The 25,445-nt window shown below is 36.9% G+C and overlaps 1 long non-coding RNA gene across 1 annotated transcript; it reads left to right on the forward strand.

Annotated features, from left to right (window-relative positions):
- The first annotated feature begins 8,999 nt into the window (after positions 1-8,999).
- Positions 9,000-22,402, forward strand: LOC119262429. The gene is made up of 2 exons (XR_005129625.1): positions 9,000-9,095; positions 22,041-22,402. It is a non-coding gene; the product is annotated as an uncharacterized LOC119262429 (long non-coding RNA).
- The last annotated feature ends 3,043 nt before the right edge of the window (positions 22,403-25,445 follow it).

Here is a 25,445-nt window from a genome sequence, read left to right on the forward strand (position 1 = left end):
CAGCTGCTGTTTTTTTCCAGCATTACCGTATGGGCCTGAAAAAAAAGAAAAAAGATCATGATACGGGTCTCAGCTATCTTTTCCAGTACGCACTAATGTGGTTGGTGGAGACCTGTAGGTCCAAGCCTGAAACCATTCTACTGATGAGTAGACCTTGCTGTGGTATTTAGGGCAGCTGACCATGAATAAGAAAAAGATAAATTTGAGTTTTCCTGTTTTTGAAGTAGAAACAAAAAGCCTTTGATTCTGAAAGATAATGTTGAGGTGACCATGCAGTGACCATGACACTTAGTACTAATGAAAAATATCTCACACCTGCCAGGTTAATGTTCAATCAATCAGTGATGGGAAAGTCTCGCTTTAACTATTGAGGGCTAAGCTCAATTTTTAAACCTTGTGAATACAGCAAAAATTATATATTGGTAGGTGAAATAATTAATGTAGTCAATATATAAAAAGTTTCTCATTATGAGAATGTTATTTCATTATAAGAACATTATTTCTCATTACTGTTACTTTATAAACATAAGATTGTAAGGTTTTTCAAAAATGTCTATTTCTACATATTTTTTCTTAATATTATATGAAAAATATCTTGTGATATGACTTTTTTCCATTGGCAGATAATTTTTCTTATTTTAGGCATTATTTTCTGACACAAGCTCTAATTATCTACCAATGGAAAAGATGATTCAACTAGATTAAGACCTAAAACAAGTGCAAAGAATGTCTAGAAAAAGGTTATAATATCTATAATATTGTTAGAATAACAGTGATTGCTAAGCATATTGGGTTACTTTTACTTGTTAAGATGTTCTGTGTTAATTTTAATTCAACAGTACAAAACCTCTCAGTACAATGAGAGAAAGCTTTCAATATTTCACAACAAAAGCTTTCAAGCCTGTTTAGTCCAAATTTCTTCTTGTGTTTTAACCTTAATAAATATTGATTTATATATGATAAAAGTTCATTTATACATGAAAAAGTTGATTTATACATGATAAAATCTAAATAAACACTTTTCGAGCCAATCATGACCTAATTGAAAGGAAACATATTGAAGTGCCTTAAGAATAATATAAAATTACTTCCTTGCCATTTCCAACGCAACGTAGGATGTGTTACTCGTATGTCACAGTATATGGACTAATGACACTGAATCATCTTAGCTGACGTCTGCATAACGTAGTAGTACTTAACCACATACACCTGTAACACAAGTATCTGAGATATGCTGCATAATTCAATGCTCAGCCTCAGCAGAATGCACTGACAAATGCTAAGCATTAACCATTGAATTCAAATGTGTCCATTATTTCCACATGAATGAATTACAGCATTGGCAGTCATGAAAATGCTTACGACTCTTTATCTTGACAGTAAAAAAAATGCTATGATGTCAAAATAAATGCAAACAAGAAGGTGCTGTTTTCAGTGATGGTGTGAAGAATACAGTTAGAAGAGCACAAGTTCAGTTCCTGACTCCTTGGTGGTCTCCAGCAGTTACATGAATTTGGAATGATGATTAGTCCAACTTTGAAGGTAACTATTAAATATTGTAAATATTGAGCTTCCTTTGAGGTTATCTTAGATAACCATTTATTCTGTTCTATTTATTTATTTATTTGCCTTTTTAACAAACAAATGTTTTTGCCCAGATAAATAGCTTACTAAGAAGTTAAAAGAAGTTCCTCGATGGCATCATGCAAAGAACTAATACAATGCAGTGTGATTTTCAATTTGATGATTTGTTCTGTATTTTGCGTCATAAAGCTTATGATGCATAGGGTTTATAAAGCTTATGCACCATACAGGCCGGATCTACCTGCATTAACCCTCATTAAAAGCTCAGCTCCTTTACCGCATAATCGATCTGGGTGCAGTAAAAGCAGCAGATGGAATTGACTGAGGCTCATATGCTTCATTACTACACAGACATAATCGGCCAGCATATTCCAGCATACTGAATGTCAGCGGTCATCGATAAAGCCCTAATCAGGTTAAGTTACAACTGTACTGTGTGTGTGTGTGTGTGTGTGTGTGTGTGTGTGTGTGTGTGTGTGTGTGTGTGTGTGTGTGTGTGTGTGTGAGAAGTGAGAATGGTAGGAGGTCTGGCGTGGAGAATGGGTCGCTAAACTGTTGCAAAAACTATTTGATTATGTTTCTGAATGCCTGACCACTGGTTTCTCGGGGTGAAGGAGTGAGAAAGTGTAGGATCAGACACAGAAAAAAAGAAGATTAAGAACAAAAGCTGGTAGATTGAGGCTGAGAGTATATATGTATATATATATATGTGTGAGGGAGGGACAGAGAGAGAACTGAAAGACAAGGAGAAGAGAGATAGAGAGAAAAGTGAAAGAGAGACGCACACACAGAGAGAAGACAGAGAGAATGAGAGAGACAGAGTGAGAAAAAGAGGAATAAGAGAGAAACATTGTATTTGGTTTGAATGTATGTGTGTATGTCATTGAGGTAATTGAAAGAAAAAGGTCTGTAGTGAAATTTGCTTCCACATTATTAAGAAATATGACATCAACAGTATATTGTGAGAAAATGATCAGTTTACTTTCTTTTTTCCAATTATTTTGTTGACATTAATGTACATTCAGTATATCACAATTTTCAAAAATTGTGGTCAAAATCCGGGCCAGAAAGAACGATGTACTTCTTTCAAATTCAATACACATACATATAAGAATATGCATGTACACGGTACATAATAATACCAACACTATAGTGTTTGTACATTGATAGAACACCTCAGCATCTCTCATCAGCTCAGCTCAGGGAATCTCTCATTGGAGTTTTGATTCTGTAAGAAATGAATCAGTGCATCATGAAATTTCAAATTACACCTCATTTCAATCACATTAGCACAATTCACAGTCAGCAAAGATGCAAATGTGCCTGGAGGAACTGGTCACACAGCAGTGGAACATAGACAGTGAAAACAATACACCAAGAATTTTATTTTGATCAAAATTCTTCATTATAGCGTTCTAGAATTGACCATCATGACATATCCTTGTATTTTTACACTTCTAGTAAACATGCAAATCTATCTTGTTGAAAAGCCTCTACCTTTTCAAAATTCAGTTCAGTGAAATTCTGTGAAATTTACACCAAGCTTGTGTGAGTAACAAACCAATAGAACGTAGTATGCAGTATTAAACTGTCGAAACATTTTGATTGACTTAAAATCATGATTTCAGATTGTGTGTTCCACAACTTACAGAGGTCAGCAGAATGATAAATATAATGCCTTCCAAAATTATTGGCACCCTTGGTAATCATGAAAGGAAAAAAGGCTATGAAAAAACCAGTCTTCTAAGCTGCTCATCCTCATGAGTCTCTCCCAGCGTTTGTCAGACAGAAGGCAGGAAACACCAAGGACAGGTCGCCAATCCATTGGAGGGCAGAGGAGAAAACATTATTAACATTAACTGTAATGAGATTCCCAATAATTTTGAGTCATTAATACTGGCCAATTCATCATAAAATCTTTGCAAAACGTAAAAGGCAGCTGGCATTATTGAATGGTGTAGGAAAATTAAAATGGAATTTTAAATGGAAAATTGTTCATGGGTACAAGGTTTGTATATGACAATGCCAATAGGAGAATGTTGTTCATTTTTACAGAAGATACTGGAATGAGACTTCTAATTCCTCAGATTACTGGGTTTGAATTTGCTGATTTTCCTGCTCAAGCACATCTGATTCAACTCCTCATTTAATTACTACATTTAGCTGATGTGCTACAGCAGGGAAATCACCAAATTATGCTAGACTCTGAAGTTTGGCTCTCAGTTACCAAAACCTGATTTAAAGAATTCATTTATATGACTTTTTATTGCCATTTTGCCTGCCTCAGCCTCAAGTTGAAACCTCTCTTAATATGTAGTATGTTGATGATATTTTAACATCAAATGCTTTTGGACTACACATGAAATTGTGTTCACTAAAATTGACCTAAAGTGTATGTCTTCATTGCTGAGTAATGCTTGTTTAGAATTATAACAATGAATTTACCCCACTGTGACTCATACTACATTTACCAGTGTTATACATTGATTGGGACATGAGCCCCAGGTGTCATCTTACCTGGTCATAGAGACAGGCAGGGCTGACCCAGGTAAGGTTATCTCCCAAGATAATCTATCCTCCTTGCTGCATAACTCAAATCCCTCCAATGCTATCACCCAACTCCCCGAGCAGCCATCCAGCGCAACTCAACACAGCGTCCTGTGACACTTCAGGCCGTAAAACATCTCAGATATTTAATATTGACAGGCTGGTGTTCTTTCCCTTGTTGGCAGATCAGCTTCAAGCACCAGTCAATGCAGTGTGGATTTGGAATTCATCTGTTGCACATTACAAATGCAATGAATTCACCTGATTCAACTCTACATTATTTCCACATGAATAAACGGAATTATATCAAAACAAATTATCACTAACACTTAGTAACTACAGAATTGGTTTGATAAGAATTGAGTTGAGTTAATATATTTTCTTTGTGTGTAAATAACTATGAAGTTCAAAACTGTTTGGTGCTACTTAGACAATCATAAGCTGCTGGGGTTGATGATAATATATTAATGTAATTCAAGCCTGACTTCTACATTTCTGTAACTTTACTCTGTAATGACATCAGGAGGTTGTAATTAAATATGAATGGAGATGCAGTACATTTTCCCAGATAGAGCGAGAGAGAGAGAGGGAGGGAGAGACAGGGAAATCACTTGTCAAGTCCATCTTTTGTTCGTGGCACCAAATTTGGAATGTGAAAGGAAAATTTCTGTATCCAAAGAGAATCAATGGCAGTTAGAACTAATGGATTTAAAATCAGTTCACTGTAATGGGTGTTAATTTATTGAAATAATCCCTCTTTCTTTCATTTGGTTTCTCTCTCTCTCTCTCTCTCTCTCTCTCTCTCTCTCGATATTGCATGACAACATTTTAAGATTGCATTCCGGAGCGGATCACTCTGTGATTGGGAGTAATTGGGTGGTACGCAGGGTTAATGCGTTCAGCGTCACTAATGAAAACGTTCGCTTGTAAGTGGCACTGTATGAAACAGAGCTCGCTCTCAATAGGGCCCCTCACAGGCAGCAGCCTACCCAGGGCCTGGGCTGGCCTTTATCGCAGGCAGCTGAAGCGTGAATTCGACCCAGCGAGGCTGAGCACCGTTATATTCAGCGCTGGTGGCCAGCTGAATGAAACAAATTTTTTCTTTTTTTTCTTTAAAGCTAAAGTGAGTCTCTTGAGTGTGAGAGGTGAATGAAAGCACATGTAAAAAAAGATCCTTTTTTACCCGCACATGCATGTAAAGGCACACATAAACAGAAAGACAGGGAATGGCACCAGCTAAGGGATTTTTTTTTTCTACACTGAACTGAACCAGTTTAAATTCTTAAACTGCACATGGGTCCTCCTAGCTACATAAACTATGCTTTAATAACTTCCCAACTTAATAAAATGTGTCAATATGTTATATTTAGTAAATACACATTAATTGTGCCTTGAAATGCACAGAAATGTGTAGAGGGCATGTACTTACTTTCAATCAGAACATCAACAAAACATGTAATGTAACCCAGACACCCCAGCTTTTACTTGCTGTATGTATGTACAGCATGAAAATGTATACACATTTTCTTATATCACTGATCATTAAGTAGTCAATTGCATTTATGCATTGGTGAGACATTTGTATCCAGAGTAACTTACAATTTAGTCATGTTACAGAGTAGCATTAGTTTTGCCCAAGCACTTCTATTGCTACAGTGTGTTGTTCCTGTTCAAGTGTGGAATTGAGGACTTGAAAATTGCTACAAATATGTTACAAGCATTCTCACACTCCTGTGTATTTTACTGACTTAATATTGTCACTATATTATGTGAATTGAGGCCAAAATCAAAACTGATATACAACAAATTGTAGCCTTCAACTGTAAAAGCCTTCAACTGTAAAAGTCACATAACTACCACATTTGACAAGCTTGCTGGAGTGTAACTTGTATTCAGCCTGTAGGAAACAATATTCCTGCTTCCAGCGGAGAAGTGTGACTATTAGTTTTGGCCATAAATGTCAAAATTAAGTCAAAATATGGGGAAAACAACACCACTATGATAATGTTCATTTCTGCTTGTGTTCTTACAGGATTCTTGTAGAATGGAAATTTTAAGCTAACAGCAATTTACATGACCATTTTTTGGCCAATCCAAATAAACAGGTTGCTGTAACACATTGGTGAGGCTTCCAATTGCAGCTGTCAGTGACATATCTAGGCCTAGGGTGATGCTTTTCTTACAAAATTGGTTCCACCCACTGAATCAAAATCAAAATGTGATTGGCTGGTTTCACTGTCATGTTAAGCCTTCAGTTCATCTCCTAAAGTTTTAACTAATAGGACAACTTCCATGGCCATTCTTCAGTTTTTTGGGTCTTATTTTGCACTTCATAATGATCTAGGCCTGTCTTCCACTTGTCCTCTTTGCTGTTGTAATTGGTGCAGACTGTAGCTTAGTGTTGTCATATTGAAATAAGCATTGACCTCCCTGAGAAAGACATGGTCTTACTAATACATCCCACACCAAGACAAATCTGGCTTTTGAACTTTATTCTGTGTCTATTATTATCACAGTGTCTATTATTTCCATAAGCAATGGTTAACTTTTCTGACCACAATACTTGTTTCCACTGTGCATCAGTCCACTTCATAAAAGCCAGAGCCCAGAGAAGTCAGCAGCATTTCCAGACATTGCTGACATATGGCTTTTGCTGTGCATACTGCAGTTATAACTTGCACATGTGGAATCAGTGACAGACAGTCTATATTGACAACAGTTTGTTGAAGTCTATGAGGTGACCTTTTAAACCCATAATATTTTATTATTATATAATATTTATATTTTTATTACATCACTTTATTAATTATTCCAATGTTAAATTCAGCAACAGAACCTGTAATTGTGCACAATTTTCACTTAGAACATAAACAAAACATGTAATTTGACCATGATCTTATCCTTACTGCAGCAGACAGATACAGCTCAATTTTCTTATAGAATACACCACACATGCACATACACATAGACTAGGCTCAACTTTCCTAAAGCATTCTAGCACTTTATTTTCATCTCCTCTCTTTCTTCCTGGTAGGCACTAATGAATCATACAGTGTGAATGCGTGCGAGGGCGCTCCACAAGAGCCGTTTAATTAGCTCTCTGCTTCCCCAGCTCCATTCAGACTAGGCTCTGCAGTAATTAGGGAGTGGAGAAAAGCAGAGGAATCCTCATCCAGGCTGGGACGTCCCAAGAACTATAAAGAGGAATGCTTGGCCCAAGTGCTTTAAGAAGAGGCTGGTTGCCAGTATCCTCACAGTGATAGCAGTACTGTAAAACACAGCCGAATGTGAAAACACCAACTGAGACACAGTTAAACAGCAAGAACGCAGTTGATACAGCTGGTCTAAAAGCAGAGCAGGAGAACATTGTGTGCTTGCTGTTGTTACTGAGTGTGAATGTGGGTATGTCTATGTATGTACATTTGTGTGTGTGTGTGTGTGCATGTGTTTCGTGTATCTGTCTGTATGAAAATGAGCAAAAGTTAAACATTCATTGATTTATTTTCCACTCAAAATAACCTTTAACAATAACACTGATTATTTAAGGAGATATTTCTGATTAGATCTGATATAGGGTAATTTACTTGTATATGGAAAGTGAAAGTCAACTGGAAAAAAAAGTTTTCAAACCTGGACTACCATGGACATAGACATGGTACATAGACATAGACAAGCAAAGTCTGGGAGCCAACCAAAACTGTCATCATCAGCTAAATAGTACTTTCATCTTTCGGAGAGAGGAGAAAATCAAGCTCCACTCTTGCTTCAGATCTGAAAACATCCACAGGTGTTTCTGTCCATCCTTCCACTGTGAGAAGACAGCTTAACACTGTGACTCTGAAAGGAAGTGTAGCTGTCAAGAAGCTGTTACTGAGAAAACAGACAAAAAAAAGAACATTTTCAAATCAAACAAAGAAGCTGCAGGTGTTCGAAGACACTGACCACCCCAGAGTCTAGACTTTAACATCACTAATGTTTGGTATTAAGGGGAGAAGTAGAAAATGCAACCAACATCTAAGACTGAACTTTAGTGGTGTGGGGAAATATGCCTTTGAAGAACTAAGAGCAAGTCTCCCAAAAAGAATAGCAACTGTCATAAAGGCAAAGAATGGACACAAGAGGTGTTGAAAAAATTCTATTCCATTTTCCATTTAGTTGTTGAGGCTTCTGTGACACAGCAATTTTCGATTAAATATGTATTTTTGTCTTGTCTTGTTTTGTTTTCGGATACTGGAAAATAAATATCTTAATGCGAGATTTGACTGAAAATTAAATAAATGTAGCGTGGTCTCCGACCTTTTTACAACACTTGTCTCTGTATGTCTCTCAGTCTACATATATTTCTGCACATATTTTTTTCTCTGTTCATGTTTCCATGTCTGTTCGTTTGCCTGTATGTTTATTTATGTCTGTCTGCCTGTATAACTTTCTGTGTCTCTATGTCTGTTTGTATGTTTCCACATATACCTGTCTGCATGTCTGTCTGTACATGTATCTCCATATGTATGTCTGTCTATACATATTTGGGTGTGTGTTTGCCTTTTAACTTGTTTCTGTGTATGTCTGCCTGTCTATATACGTTTGTGTGTATGCCTGTCTGTCTGTTAGTACGTTTGTGTATATATGTGTGTGTTTATATGTCTGTGTATTTGTAGTTGGGTGGGTGTATTGTTGGACCACACTGCAACCAACCAGAGGTTTTTTTCGGCAGGGCCACCAACAACGCAGTGGTAACCGTCGGCAACGGCCCATTTTAATGGGAGTTAATGATATACCCTGCAGTGATATGACAAAAACAGGTTTCTGCGTTATCCTGCCCTAAGAACTGCCCAGTACGATCTCCACATTCTCTCACAGAGGCACTCACACAGAGGCACAAACCATCTAGGGAAGCATGACTGCTGTTGTTGTGATCTATGGAGTGTGACAGGAAAGTGACAAAGCGGGATGAAAGGCTGTAAGAGGTGGATCTCTCTCTCCCTCTCCCTCTCTCCCTCTCCCTCTCTCTCTCTCTCTCTCTCTCGTTTTCTCTCACTTTCTGTCTGTAGTTGCGCCACTAAGACGTGTTTGGTATTGCCACAGCTACAAGGCTATTGTAGCTAACAAGTAACGGAAACTTTTAGCTGCTAGTTTAGCATTGTGCAAACCATGTCAAATTGCTTTCTTAGCTCAAATAGACTTGCTTGTGTGGTTTGACTTGTGTGTATCACTTCATATTTGTAGCATTGTTAGCTATAACTAGGACCGAAGTGCGTCATTAAAATGGTAGTAGCTATCTTGTTGTCTAAATGATATCCTTACCTTTGTTTATTTTTGTAGATAAAATGTCGTACAGTGTCATTACCCACACAAGTGAGTCTATTTGAGGGGATTTCTTGATAAGCATCCAGTCCAATACCTCTAGTTCAATACCAGGCATTGGTTTCAGGCTGATATCAGTAGAATGTGATGGACTGGACATCAGAAGGAATGAATCTGACCCTATCCTGAAATCTGTCCTGCAATACCCCACATTACACAGATGTTGTTACCTGTGTATTTCTGTGGAGTAGTAGAGTGTTTGTGTTTGAGTGTTATAGACTCTTCTAAATGCTTATCATGAGCGCTTCAGTTTAGATTCAGTTTAGCTCATAATAGATTTCAAGTGTCAGTCCGAAATATTAGATCAATATCAGCATCAGCCGATACTCAAGGTTTCAATATCAGTAATAGTATCAGCAAAGAAAAACATGTATTAGGCATTTAGTTAATGCAGCACTGATACGTTTCTATTGCTTGTTAACTGCATTAGCCTCATAGCTCTAGTGCAAAACTCAAGAGGCAAACTTCAGAAACAAACATGTCCTGGCTGATGAAATATTATGAAGGGGAACATTATGCACATTTGAATTTTGTCCAAACCACCTCTTTAACCCTCTCTCAGTTCAGTTTCCTTATTTCAGTTTATGCAAAACACATTTGAATTGTTGATCCACATTAAACTTCACTTTTCACATGATGAACATTAACAGCATAAGCAGATCTGAATATTTGATATATAAAGGGAGAGAGAGAAGCAGAGATTTCTAACAATGGTCTGATGGAAATGAACAGATTGTGTGTAGAGAAGGGCCGGTCTCACAGTGCGGATGTGACTGCACTATCGACATATGCCCAGAATGTGAAATCTGAATTTTAAATGCAGGAGTGCTGTTGACACCTTTTAGTGTCAGGGGACTGGCATCCTGTACAGCTGCCACATGACACATCAGACCTCACACACATTTACACACACACACACACACATATGCGCGCACACACACACACACGCACACACACACACACATATGCGCGCACACACACACATGCACACACTCTCTGTTGTTAGTTAAGAGTGTTGATAAACACCAAACTTGGCAAACTGCATATATGCAGAGACGTCATTTCAGTCTATAAAGGCATTGTTTTAAATTGCCTTGGACTTCAGACTAAAATCCTTTCACTTTAAACGACTCCATGTCGTAATTATGTTTTCATTAAAACAAATGACTGGACCTTCCATTTTGTCACTACCAAAACAATCCAATCAAACAATGTACTGAAACTTTACCAGTGTTTCAGTAGTGACTGTTTCAGGAGAGACATTTTAAGCAGAAACCAAAAACACTAGTACATGACTTGCAAACAGAGCTTTGAACATAAAATCATATTTTTTTTTATTAAAACAAAAAAGATGTATTTAACTGTAGGAAATGTGTTTCAATAATAACAACTCTTCAGGTTACAGATGGAGTGGATATAAGTTCTCACCATGTGGCCATAAAGGACAGGGATGTATTCTCACTTCTTGCTTTAAAATGCAGGGGTGTGGCTAAAACTAGGCTCCACCTATGGACTAAAACTCTGTGTTTTGGTAGTGACATGAAAATGTAAACCAACATTTTATGAATGAATTAAACGTGATAAAGGTAAATCTTTTGACACTTTAAAATATATCATAAATGACATTTAAAAGTGTGAAAGAAAAAAAAATACTAAATTAGAAAGTGTTATTTTTGTTGAAATTTTGGAGTTTCCCTATAGAAAGTACCCTATTAATTATGATTTTGTGTATATTTAGCTATAACTATCTCAGTTAATGCATTTAAATTGAATAGGTTGTAACATAAATTGTCTTTGTAAATATCTAAGGTCTGAGTACATAATTGTTTTAATGTTTTTTTTTTTTTATTCTGAGAACAAATTTATTTACAATGGTTCATGTATTTAGTGTAGTTCCATACTTATAACAGTATAACTGTAAGCAATCATAGTGGTATAAACAGTGTGGAAATCATGGACCACCAGTTGAGCTGAATTTACCATTTTTGTGTGTGTGTTTCTTTTTCTTCTTCCAGCAAGGCAGCTGGGTGGTGAGTGCATGCAGTGGGACTTTATGAATGAGTGTTTGTAGGAGGGCTTTGGGTGTCGAAGTGATAAGCGTCATTAATAAGGCTATTGAGCATCACCACATTCACGCCACATATCAAATCTTTACTGAAAGAGATCAGCTACCTCTGTCACAGAGCATTAGACACACCCCAGCGACACACACGGTCGCACACACACACCCATTAGCATTAGAGCACATACACACACACACACACACACACACAAATTAGCATTAGAACACGTGCAGGCATTAGCATCAGAACAAACACACACAAACACGTACGGACATTAACATTAGAAAATGAGCCATCAGTCAGAATGAATCAGAGCAGAGGGGAACCAGAAAAAGGAAACAGTGGTGAGAGTGTGTGTGAGCGGTATGTGTGCTGGAGGTTTTGTTGAGCCTGTATGAACGTCTTTAAACGTGAAACAACACATTCAGCATCACATTTTCAGATATATTAATAATAAAGGTAAAGGTGGGCTTCTTGAAGCTTTTCTTGTGATAAATTTTCAGAATTTCTGCATCATTCAATGGCCAAGCTGTAGAAGTCATTCATATCGGTTTGATGTGAAATGATGCTTTACAGAAAAACTTGCTGGGTCAGATTTCTTTACAGTGGGGTCAAGATATCGAAAATGACCAGTTCCACAGACCTAAATGTGTCTTCTGAGTTTTTATATGTAATGCGGATGATGATAAAACAGGGGTAAATGCATTTTTTCTGGGACAATTTTGCCTCACAACTCTGTGTATGTACTTCTCTAAGCTGAATGGCTTTTTAAATATTATTTCATCTAAAACCTTCTGAAAACTACCATAAAACAATGCAGGGTATTTATTACCTTTTTGTATAATAGCTTTCTACTGCTTTTAGAGGCATTAGATGCTTTGGATGTCTGGTTCCTATCGCCACCATTGTGAGCAATTCTGACTCTATGCGTTTCTCTAGAGCAAAACTTCTCACAGCAAACCGTTTTCAATGCCTTTGCTGCTATTCGTCTTTAAGTAAATGATCATCAAGTTAAGAAACTATAATATTTTGGAAGATGCTATGAAACCAGATAGATGCTACCAAAGAGAATGCCTTATATGTTGCAGTAACAAGTTCCTTTGAGGCAAATTCGTTTAAGCTGTAGTTCTACAGCCACAGCTAAGTGTTGAAAATGTTATTCAAAAAACTTAATGCTTATCGAAGCAGCGCTGAAGAACGGCCAGCGTCTCACCCCACAGAGCTGAACATTTCTCTATGCCTTTCTGTGACTTTGGAAAATAATTGAGTTAAAACACTCGATAAAACATTAATTAGTTTAGCTGTCTGGAGACGATGCCATAGATAAGAGCCTATGTAATTCATATTGATTAGAATATGCACATTGAATGCAACCTCTTAAGACAAGGCTCCTCTATTAAACCAGCACAAAGCCCGGGTCATCATTTGTACAAAGAGAGATCGTTTGAGATTTTATCTTTAACATAAAAAGCTTTGATTGGATTTTTTCTCCTCTAAAAGAGCTGCACCCCCCACCTTATTCTGCCTTGATTATATTACCACTTAATTAGTTTGTATATTGAGTTGAACGCAGTTTATTGATTTCATGAGCTTTCATTTGCAATGCAAAAATTCTTCTAATCCAATGTAATCTCATCCTTAGCCACAAAGAGAATAATGACTTTTTCCTGACACTTTTATTTGAATTACTTTTATTTGTTGCTGCTGTTTTCAGTTTCTCAAGAAGTGGAAGTGTTTCTATGCATTTGTTTATATGCATGATATGTTTATTGACATGATTTTCTTTCTTGATGTCTTTTCTAATGAAAAAGTACATATACTGTATATTATATGCATACCAAATATATATATATATATATATATATATATATATATTCATATGTGTGTGTGTGTGTTTTCCTGAAGGCTGTTAGCAGTATCAGATCTATAAATGCCACATGTATAAATTCTATATATATTGGAACAAAATATTAATCTTCTTAATATAACTATGTTCCAAGCCTGCCTGCTATTCTGCAAATAAAAAGAGAATTCATTTATTTTTTTAAATTGTAATCAGATATATTAAACATTGTTATTTCTTTCAATAGTAAAATACACACTGGCTACTGAAACCCTACATGCAACAGACCATTATTATTTTGATAGATTTTTAAAAATATATTTAAATGATTTTGCTTTTTTTTGCATTCTTTTTATAATTATTAATCATTAATTTATTCATTATTAATCATTATTTTTTGATGTTAAACAGTTTCTTAATTATTACAGAATTGTCCACAGCCCTGTTCATTATTCTGGACACATCAACATTCAGTTTTAGAGCTTCCTACACATGAGCAGGAACCCATAAAGTTGTAGATTACTAGCATTTCAAAAATCATTTCTAAATGCACCTGAAACAAAACTAGTTTTATATTATGGAAAGAATATATAATATGCATTTACATTTTATGTGAGAAGAAAAATAGCACTCTCTGCTTTGATGTGCTTTAATGACATTTTTGGGGTATGACAACTTCTTTAGGATGTGATATGAAATTGTTGTACATATTGTATTGGTGCTGTCCAAAAAACATGTACTTTAAATGCAAGTGAAGAAATTTTATTTTAGTTTTTATTTTTATTAGTCCGTTCATGATGATTTTTTTACACAATGTAAAGGGCAGCTGCTGAGCTCAAATGATGTGGAATTATTTTGTTCGTTTGTTTGTTCAGTGACATTTGTATAACTTCATAATGGAGACACCAAACATAGCATACAGTCCTGTGTGTGTGTGTGTGTGTGTGTGTGTGTGTGTGTGTGTGTGTGTGTGTGTGTGTGTGTGTGTGTGTGTGTGTGGCATGTTGGTATCAGTCTCTCACAGATACAGACACTGTGAAGTCATAGATGTCTGGCAGAGTTGTTTTCCTGTGAGTGTGTAGTTCAGCTCTTTAAAGTGCTTGTGTGTGTGTGTCTGTGTGTGTGTTTGCATTTTCACCCACTGGTTCCCATGCATGGCACGTTTAAGTGTTTTCAACCACTAGCCATTTCACACGGTTTGTGTGTGTGTGTGTGTGTGTGTGTGTGTGTGTGTGTGTGTGTGTGTCTCATGTTCGGTCACTGACTCATGGACCAAACACTGGATCAAACACTCTCAGTCTTGAACGGGGTGAGTTACCACTTTATCAGAGCCTCTGCTATCTTTACGCACACACACACACACACACACACACACACACACACACACACACACACACATACAGACATATAAACTGTATGAAATGGGCAGAGTGGTTGAACACACACTGAAGCATTATTCAGCTGATTGTACAATTTAGTGGAAGAATAATGATATTCTCAATATTGTTCACACATACAGTACAGTGAGATAAGGCAGAGACCAGGCGCATTTATTTAAAATTTCCCATTAGAACGTCCATTAAGTACAAGTTATTCATGTATCAGCATCAATAAAAAACATAGACTTAACAGATAATTACACAGAAGCCTTAATGAGTACATATAATCTTTTTTTTCAGCATTCACACTTTGTTTTTATTACATCTTCCATTCTTTTCGAAACTGTTTGCAATTCTTGCTTCTTATAGTCCAAGTAATCACAACCAATCATGTTGAGGTTTGGACTCTGGGGTGGTCAGTCTATTGTTCTGAGACCACTGACGTCTTCTTTGTTTGTCAACTTTCTTGCACATCCGTTCAGACCCATAGCTAAACGTGCTGTTTATCTTATGGTGACTGCTTTGGTAGTCTACCAGGTCCTGAACATCTTTATTGTTTTGAAATGCAGTTGAGGAAACCTTTTTTTTTTCTGTTCCCACTTTCCTTGACTTTTCTCCTCCTTATGCTAAAATCTCCTAGATCATGAATAACTGGTAATGGCTGATTTGTTTGGAAATTAAATGAATGACAGGTGGTTTTTTGCAGTAAGTTTCTACATATGTTTTAAGATTATAACTACATGTATGGCATAACTTGTGCATGAGCAACAAGAGTATCTCAATTGTTTAGCTCTGGTATTTGTCAAAGTACTCAGTCTTTGCAGGAAGTGGTTTATGACTAATAGTAAGCTCAGACTCTTCTCATGATATTGCGTAATGATATCTGCAAAGTTTATGTTCTTGCTGGTCTCAGGAGTGATGAGATTTTGAAACTGTGTCGTTTGTAAAAATGCAATAACTGTCAAAAGCAAAACACAGTAAAAAACTTATTACAGGCTTATGACACCTGTGATATTTGCACATACATTTTATGTTCCTGTTGCTTACATTTTGTGGCAGATTTCATAGCAATTCGGCAGCATTTTGGCAGTTATTCTGATATGAGTTCAAATATGGGAGTGATGATGATGATCCATTCATACCACACATCAAATACCAATAAAGTATCACTATATAAGTTGTATAAAAGTAAGCAGAATAATGTATTGTAGCAATGTTTAACATTGAGCTCTACTGTGGTATCTATTCATGGTAATGTACTTCAATTCCATCACATGCTTCCAATGTATGTGTAAAGATTGAGGATTTAGCCACACATGGTGATTTCTTTTCATCTCTGACCTCACAACACTTCAATGTGATTATGATTTCATTAGGAAAAGATTGGATTCCATTCTTTTGGTACAATATAGGATTAATTTAAATAAATAATCTGACAACAATCTACTAAACTATCTATACAGCAGTAGTATACAGACAATAAAGTGCCCAATATTGCTTTCAAGTTTACATGCAGACTTCTGGTTTTACTAAGACCCGTCATCATTTGCAGCCACAGGTGACCATGCGAAATATACAGGACAGTGAGGGCTCTGACCTTACCATGCAAGTAGATGTAAAGTGACCTATAAAGAGTGTTCGGGAAAGCTTGCAGTCTTTGAGGCAGAGTAATGCTGGAGGGGCTCTGAAGGGGTTAGCTGTTAAATGCCATGTCATTGCTGTTATACGTATGAGAGACTCATGATGAATTGGGTCAAGCACCATTGATCTTGGGAAGGTAGTGGGGGGGGGGGGGGGCAGTTGGTCAGTTTAACCTTCTGCACGCTTTCTGCTCTAAAATGCACAGTCATAACCTGGCCAGGCTGACCTTTAACTCAGACAACAGCATATGGCCGAGAACAAGGGGGCAGAGGACAGTGCAGGAGAGGAGAGAGGTACAGTAAAGGTAAGAAGAGTAGGGAACTGGGTAAATGATGAGAGGAAGGAAAGACTTATCATATTTTATCGGATGTGTGGCACAGTTCAGCACAATGGTCTGGCACTGGCATATACTGTATATCTATATCTATATCTATCTATATCTATCTATATCTACATATATATATATATATATATGTGTGTATATATATATATATATATATATATATATATATATATATATATATATATATATATACTGCTGTTGTCCAAAGAAAACCTGACATTTTTCAGTTTTTGACATAATTTGAAAATACCTGTTACCCTTTATATTTTAACAGAACTGACTAGCTTCTACACATGAAAAATATAATTTTTTAATTATTTAATTACACAAAATTATACATACAAACAATTTTACTTAATTCCTGGAAACATGTGCTTCAGTAGTGATAGTTCTTAATGTTACACACTGATTTCCAGACTTTGGCACACATTTACTTAAAAACAATGGGATCTACCTGTCCACCATGAGGGACAGGGATACAGTCTCACTTCCTACTCTAAAACGCAGGGTTGTAGCTAAAATAAACCTTCACATATGGGCTAAAGCTCAGTGTTTTAGTATACATTAATATGCAGGACAGCATTGTTTGAAAAAAGAACAAAAACATATTATTTGTATTATTTTCACAAGATAAAATTAAAGGGCTAGAGTTTAGGGCAACCACCTCCCAGTAAATATATATACATGTAAGTGTTAATAAGTAGAAGTTATTTATTTATCACTCTTAGAAAAAAGCAGAAAGAACATATTTACCTCTTTACAATATGAATTAGTATTTAGTGTGCCCACCCTTTGTCATTAGTACTTCCATGCTTTTTGGGAAACTTGCTTTTAGAAATCTGCAGGGATGTTTTCCTACACCTCCAAAGTTCCGTCTTACAAGTTACATTTTTCCTTCCCACAATTAAGGTTAACTACAACCGTATTTAGATTCCCAGTTTCATTGTTCCAGAGAAAATGTTCGTATACCTTGTCTGTGTTTTTTTCTCAGTAAGGGCTTCATGACAGCTACACATCCTTTCTGACTCATAATGACGAATTGTCTTCTCACAGTGGAAGGATTGACAGAAACACCTGTGGATTTGAGCTGAAGCAAGAGTGGAGCTTGAGTTTCTCCTCTCTCTCGTAGTTGAAAGTCTTATTTGTTTACAGCGTATTTGGTGGTGACAGATTTGATGGTCTAACAGGCCTTGAGCCCCATTCACTGTAATATCAAAACAGTATCCATTTGTTTATTTATTTTCTGATTTTTAAAGTGTTTAAATCCTCGCTATGTTAAATGAACATTTCATGATGAATGATCAACAGAACTGTTCCAAAAAAACTCATTAGATTAACATACATTAAAGCTTTTATCTTTTACTTCAAAGAGTTAATTTCAGAGGTGATGGTTTTCTTACAACAATGGCAATATATAGGTATATTAGTTTCACTTGATGCCTGCACTACAGTATTCTCTCTCTCTCCCTCTCTCTCCCTCTCTCTCTCTCTCTTTCTTGGCTCCATTCTGTGGCTGTCTGTCATCATGGTCCCAACAGAGACTCACTGATTTATCGACAGGGTAAACTGTGTATGAATCAAGCCAAAGCTTTAGTTACACAGTTTACAGTGTTTGAGTAACCACAAGACGTGTGTGTACACACCCTTCAGCAAAGCTACTGATCCCGGTCCACAGGGGAACCTCCGTGGCTCTTGTCAGAAGGGGAATTCTGCGATGTCTTAATTGTGAGCTGTAAATATTAATTTAGAGCTTTGACAGTCTGTGCAAACAGCTCACAGTGATACTGGTCTTCTGTATGCTAAGAGTATCTGAATGTATTTTATGCCACATGTTGGTTTAGGGATGCAAGGAGACAACAGATACATACTGTTAAAATTGGATGAAGTGTTATTGTTATTGCATTACTATGCTGTTTGAATATATCTGTACAATTACATAATTAATAACACAGTTATAACAGAAGGAATGACAGTTCTTTTCAGTTTGTATTGTGCAGTGACAGGCTTGCATTTGTACTTTCAGCATGAAAGTGACAGCATCAAATGACAGCATATTTCTACATATCTCCTTAACCACACTACAATGCTAGGGCCTGCAGACAGGCCGAGAGACTTATTACACTCTTTTATAACCTAAGAATAGTTCAATTAGTTTGCAGTGGAGTGCCTGTAATTACTAAATAATAAGCCTTAGTATGCAATAAGCCTGTGATATTAGGGGTTAATATAGATAATTTTAATTAAGGTACACTTTTTCTTACCAGCAATGTTTCCAAACATGTTTTTTAAGCCACAATATACCATCTACTTTTACTATTATGAGACTGTATATAGAGTATATATAAGAGACTGTTCTATAGACCAACAGGGACAGATAGATAAACAGCACACAGTGAGTAAATTCATCAGTGGACCTCAATATTAAATCAAATCTGTCAGTGTTTTTTAAGTGTGTTAGTATGGTGTTTTTGTTTTTTCACTAACATAGTTTCACAGCGTGTGCATCTGTGTAACGGCGTCTCGGAATTCTTGTGCATATTTAAGTGCAGCTATTGAAAAAATGGCCTACTTCCTGTTGTTGTTTAGAGCAGAGTGATTCTATTCAAGCCTGAGGAAGTGGAATAATTTAAATACAGATGTTTTTCACCCCAAACACACTCACGAGACACAGTGAGAGAGAGCAAGCGCAGCAGTCACAGTCAAATAAACGAGGGTGCCAAAGAGACTCCAGAGAGAGAGCGAGAGAGAGAGAGAGAGAGAGAGAGAGAGAGAGAGAGAGAGAGAGAAAAGGAGAATAAATAAACTAAACAACTATAAGAGGCCTGAGCAGAGACATAATAATGTTTTTCTCTTATAATTAATAACGTTTTTTTCGTTTTTTTGTCTAAAGAACATCTTTTGTAAGACAATCTTACACCAATTTCTTGCACTAAAGCTTCAGTACTTAATATTTCATGGCAATAACACGATCAAGTTATCAAAGATTGTGGACAAGGTTGTTTGGATGGATTTTGAATGTGTATTGATGGTGATTAATGAGTGATTGTTGACAGAAGGAATGCACAGATAAATCACACCACAGTGGTCAACTAACGCAGTAACTTTCCACCAAAACATGTCCAAGGAGAGCCATTAACAACGTGGCTGCCAACAGCTGGAGATAGAAATGTGTTTAGGTTCAGGTTTTTGCATTAACCCTTCGCTATTTTGCTATTCTACTTAAATGTAATTACATAACTATGTGAGTAATTATATAGTAGTGAACTAATGAATTACATTTATGTTCGATTTATGTTCTGCAACGTTCCTTTTTGATTTATTTCAATCTCAAATGATGAGAAAACATGGAGAAAGAATGTGAAGGTTGGTTTTCTTTCTTCAAAATAAGACTGTAATCATGGCAATTACTTTGTTATCAAATTCAAATCATAATAAAATATCTCCATATCTAATAACAGTTAGCTGTAAAACTGCCAAAAGGTTCTTAGGGTTTCTGTACATTAATTGAAAGATAAAACATGTCCAAACTTAAATGTTATCTTAGATGTAACTGCTTTGCTAGCACAGAACAATGAAGTCGAACTTTCCAGAGTGTTTTTTTTAACACATACCAAGAGGACATGTAAACCATTCAGAAGAAAAAAAAAATCTGAAAAAGACAAATAACAAACAAAATCCAGTCCTGACTACATCTAAACTTGACAAATGCAGCTTGGAAATGACACAAAAGCAAGAGAAAGGCTACAGCATACTCTAGAGTTTAGGCCATAGTTGTGCCGCGAGCTTTTATTTGCTGTGTGTTTAAATCGCTCTCTGATTGCTGATGCCTCTTAGACCTTTTAATTTGTTTAGTCTGTACTAATTGCTTCCATATAGAGTTCGGGGGCATAAACACGAGAAGAGGATGGTTTTTATCACTAAAGTATGCCATGACTTTAAAGAGGGCTCTCAGTGGAGTGATGTTGTCTGTTGACTTGTTCACAATCAGTCTCTGTTCATGCTTTAACCTCCGGGGGCTGTTATTAAAGCATGCCTTATTCTACTTAAATGATTAAATGTCTCAAAATGGATGCCAAATGGACTTGGTGCCAAAGCCTTTCTTAACTGCTACTAAGAACTTTTACAATAGTCTGCACTGGAAATTGAAAAGATAAGAAATCAACTGGTTAAGCCCTTTAATTCAAAGGGCGTTTATGTGACCCACATCACAAGTTATGTTTCATAGTAGTTACTGAATTATTCACAGCACACTTCTAAATGTAATGATGCAAAAAAAAAAAAAAACTTTTTCAGAAGACAAGAGAATAACATAGTATGTGAACATTGTTTATTTTTTAAAACATTGCATTCACTCACCAGTCCATATAGTCCAGACATGGAAACTAAGCTTCAAATACAGCAATTATTGAATTCACAAACAGTGCAGTTACATGCATCCATCCATTAACTCAATAGTAGTTTAGCCCCAGCTACACACAAAACAAGCTATGAGGAGTGTTTGAGCCTGGACTGCTTTTGGAATGAGGTACAAAACAGGCCGGCCAATCAGAACAGAGGTCATTTACGTATATCAGTTTAAAAAGCCTGTTTAACTGTGAACAATACAAAATATTCATGTAAAACAAATTATGATATTTTTTGGTACAAAACAAAATCACATGAACATAGTAAGTGGAGAAGGCAAAATAAAACATATGAAAAATGTAAGATAGGAACTCTTTAAATTCTTTAAAGATGCTTAGTGAACTAAGCCTTTTAAGGCGGTTTCAGGTGCAACTTAAGCACATTCTTTGTGCATGTTTTGTACCAAACCAGCACATGAGCCTATTCCATGGTGAGCTATGAGCATGAGAAATGCATAAAATGTCAGAAAACTGGTGGAGATATTTGAAGTGAGCTTAATTACATTTTCCACTCGATTTACTAAAACTTAAGCAGCTAGCCTTTCAAAACCAGGTATACATTTGCAGCACTCTCTCAAATACATGTTACTGGGGTGCTTTCTTTAACAACGGCAGACGAAAGAGCAGCAAGAAGGAGGCCTCAAACATTGTGATATTTGCCAGAAGAATAACATCATTTCAGCTCTCAAGATCACAATGCAGTGCAAAATATGCTGTGATATGGCCACAATATGTGTACACATCTGTACTATTCTTTAAGAAATTATGTTTGTTCTAACTAGAGTAAAATTACAGTCTTGCAGAATGTTTTAGTCAGAAATAACTATTTAATAATTTATCTCTTCACTGTTCTTTCTTTTGTGCTTGTCCTCCTAGTGGTTCACCTGCACCTGTTGAAGTCACAGTCCTGTCCACAGGACAATGCCCCACCACCTGATTGAGTTCAGAAAGTTTACATCATAAAAATCTCCAGTCCTTAAACTGGATGGCCCACTAACCTACAGGCAAGAACAGACAGTCAAATTCAGCAGCAAAACCAGCCAAGATCTCCATTTTCGGCAGGACATTTCCCAACAAAACGAAAAAACAAAACTTTCATCAGAGGACTGTTGCAGCTCACTATCCCAGTAAAAATATTTTACTGAGGCACACATTACTGGTTAGTGCACTTGGTTGGTGTTGGTCAGAATGGCCAAAACTGTTCATCACAGCATCATTAAAATTTCTGTTTCAGTACATATCATGGTATGTGTGTATTAACCTTTTTAACCTCCAAAGTACATCCGATTTTAAAAAAATATGTCAGTTTTACTTTTTAGCACTAGCCTTACAGGCCCAGCAAAAATGGTGCTAAATATTGTTTCACATCTTAATTTACACAAGGCTGATTTGTAGATTAGCTTCTTCTTCACCAGCTTTTTGATCAAATTTCCCAATCCACCTTAAATGGAGCAGCAGTTACATTCTGGCAACAGTACAGCCGGCTGAATGTAATTGCTGCAACATTTAAGGTGGAATGGGAAATTCAAATAAGAAGCCAACCTTTGCTTTGTCAAATTTCTCTAGTCATAGTACCATCTGCTTCACAGCTTTTTACTTGCACGAACTCCAAGAAGGTTATCTGATGCAGCTGGTACGAGAGTAAATAGAAGCACTGTGGTGTCCATGTTAGGTTAAGACTAACCCCAAAAGAGCATGGTTTGTACTGTTTGTGTGTTGCATGTTACATGTTGCATAGTTTGTTATATTTCACAATATATATGCTACCACTGGTCACCATTATCATAAAACAGGGCATAAATTGCCACTGCTATGCCGATGACACTCCGTTGTATATCAAGCGAACCAGATGATAAAATTGAACTTAGCAAAATTGAGGACTGTATAAAAAAAGACATAAAAGAGACTGGATGTCGAGTAACCTTCTCCTACTTAACTTGGATAAGACAGAGGTCCTGCTTCTTGGTCCAAAAGCAGCTAGAAACAAACTATCTGACTTAACACTTAAACTTAACAATTTTTCAGTTGCATCAAACTCATCTGTTAAAAATCTTGGTGTCATGGTAGACCCTGATCTGTCCTTCAACGCACAAAACTAATACTATTATGACAGCCTTCCTGCATCTCCGCAATATTGCTAAATTAAGAAATGCATTATCTCTACAGGACGCAGAAAAACTAGTTCATGCTTTTATTACTTCAAGGCTAGATGACTGTAATGCCCTGCTGTCTGGATGTCCCAGCAAAAGCCTCAACAAGCTTCAGCTAGTCCAGAACACTGCAGCCAGAGTCCTCACAAGAACCAGAAAGTTTGACCATATTAACCAGTTTTATCAGCCTTACAATGGTTACCAGTTAACTTTCTCATTGATTATAAAATTCTATTACTGAGTTGTAAAGCTCTAAACGGACTCGCCCCTACATCAGGGGGGAGAGCCTTCTCATACAAAGCCCCCCAGCTTTGGAATAATCTTCCTGTTAATGTTCGGGACTCAGACACAGCCTCGGTTTTTAAGTCTAGGCTAAAAACTTACTCTTCCCTGTCAGATCTAGACCTGTCAGAGCCTCTACTCATTCACTCATTACAGAGCTAACTCTGGATACCCTGTGCATCTGATGCTGTTGCATCTTCTGCCTTGATCGGGTGCCTACTGCTTGCCAGCTTTCTGTACCAACTTGACCACCATTGAGCTTCTTGCAGTGCAACACTGTACAATCCTCACCCTCAGATGCTGCCGCTGCCGCTGCATATTCATAAACTCATCAAATTAACCACTGCCCCACCTGTTTTTCCCGCTTTGTACTATAATACTTTATATTAACAATGTTTGCTGTCCGGTGTTAACCAGAGGAGGATGGGTTCCACTTCTAAGTCTTGGCTCCTCTCAAGGTTTCTTCCTCTTGCTCTTAGGGGGTTTTTCCTTGCCACTGTGGCCACTGGCTTGCTCATGGGACCCGGATTTTCTTTTCTTTTTCTTTCTGTAATACTGATTGTTCTGTAAAGCTGCTTTTTGACAATACCTGTTGTGAAAAGCACTATATACATAAACTTTGCTTGGATCATCTGTGCTTCTTTGTTGCATGCAGGTATAACAGTTATAACAAAATTTATAACCAAGTAAGATTTTCAACTACACAGTTCCATATTTTGCCAATTTATTAAATATGAGTTTCAATATTTCTCATTGCTGCATTGCTAAATTAGGATTGTATGTTCTTCAGAGATGTTAGCTAGCAAAGTTTGCTATCTGAGCTTAACCAGAGATACTATAAAGGATCTCATACAAGACAAGTTTCCTATCACATAGAATGGGGAGAGATCTCTACATTTGAAACTGAACTACATTAACATTTGAAAACCATATTTAAAGTCACAGGTAGAATCTGCCTTCAGTGGCATAAATAGTTTATCATTTGGCTCAAGTAATATACAACAATATGTTTTTAGGTGGGTTATTCTGGCTACTGCCCAAGTAAGTTTAAGTTAGTCAGTGGCCCAGCTGTCAGTGGTGGGTCACTATTGACTGTATGCTTTGCATTCTTGTTTTTAAAGAACCAGTGCATTTCATGTGACCACTTTTAGAAGCGTGAAGTCACCGCTGCTTGATATCCCTACAGTATAACGCTTAAAATAATATCAGTGATTAGTTTATAAAAAGTCAAGCCAAAATCAACAAAGCCACAGAAAATGGATTGAACATTTTGTTATTTTTTGCAATGTTTCATATTGTTTGTGCAGATTCTGTGCTCTACTGAATCAGTGAATCCAAGGAAGTGATTTCATGCTCATGGAATGCGTTTGTCATTTTGGACGATGATGCACTGTGGTCACAGAGTGAATACCTCACCTCTCCTCCGCCTTCCTCTCCTTTCCTCTAATCTCTCCATTCCTCTTCCCTCTCATCCGCTTTCCTTTGTCCTCCAGCCTCCCTTCCATTTTGTAAAGTGCTCATCAAAAGGTGAGGAGGGGTGACTGCGAGTTGTAAAATGGCCTGTGACTTGCTGACCTATGGCTGCTGAAGCATAGCTAACGTCTACGCCGGCCCTGCAGCACCGACCTGCCAATACACGGCTGATTATAACGAATCAGGGCCTTCTTAACGCAATAATGTGATCAATTCAGCCCCTTCTGCAGGATTAATGACCACAGAGAGAAGATCCTGACCCACAGCTCACCTTTAAACTAATCACTCATATTCAAAAGCGAGTGAGCAAACAAGAGCAAGAGCAGATATGACAATATGACAGATTATGGAATATGTTATGATTCAATGAGGTTAA

Source organism: Pygocentrus nattereri, chromosome 25 (genome assembly GCF_015220715.1).
Source record: "Pygocentrus nattereri isolate fPygNat1 chromosome 25, fPygNat1.pri, whole genome shotgun sequence".
Taxonomy (NCBI): Eukaryota; Metazoa; Chordata; class Actinopteri; order Characiformes; family Serrasalmidae; genus Pygocentrus; species Pygocentrus nattereri.